Consider the following 676-nt stretch of genomic DNA (forward strand, 5'->3'; position numbering starts at 1 on the left):
ATCGCTGAAGTTCTTCGGAAAGAATTTCTACGGAAAATTAAAAAACGACCAGAGACGTAACAATAGGTAGGTAAACAACGAGTTATAAGCATAAGGAAGAATTTTATTGATGGTGGAACATGCTACATTTTTCAACAGAACATTGGTCTAAAGAAGCACAAACAAGAATTTTATTGATGGTGGAACATATTACATGTTTTGACAGAACGTTAGTCCGAAGAAGACAAACCAATGTTCTATGGAAATATGTACATGACAATACCTCTTACCATTAATAAAATTCTTCCTTATGCTTATAAATCGTTGTTTACCTAACTATTATTAAAAACAGTGCGTGTATTTTCTTTTACTTACTCGGGATGATCACTTTTACTGCATATACACGAAATAAAGGATAAATTAATAATTCAAGAAGATAGAAACACGTGCATATTGTTAGGACAGCGAAAGTCACGTGACGCTGGGAGCATGTGTGCTGGAGTTTCTCGAAGGATCATGAATTTGCCCGGCAACTCTAATCTGATCAAGACGCCCTCTTTTTAGTATATAAGCCTGGCGAGAAAAACCAGCGTGATTGAAGAAATAGAATCACTGTGATTTATAGTGTGTGTTATAAAAGTTGTCAAGTTTAAAGTGACTGTGGAAATTTTGTGTATTATTAAAAGTTGTATCGAGA

Source organism: Limulus polyphemus, unplaced genomic scaffold, assembly GCF_000517525.1.
Source record: "Limulus polyphemus unplaced genomic scaffold, Limulus_polyphemus-2.1.2 Scaffold440, whole genome shotgun sequence".
In the NCBI taxonomy this organism is placed as follows: Eukaryota; Metazoa; Arthropoda; class Merostomata; order Xiphosura; family Limulidae; genus Limulus; species Limulus polyphemus.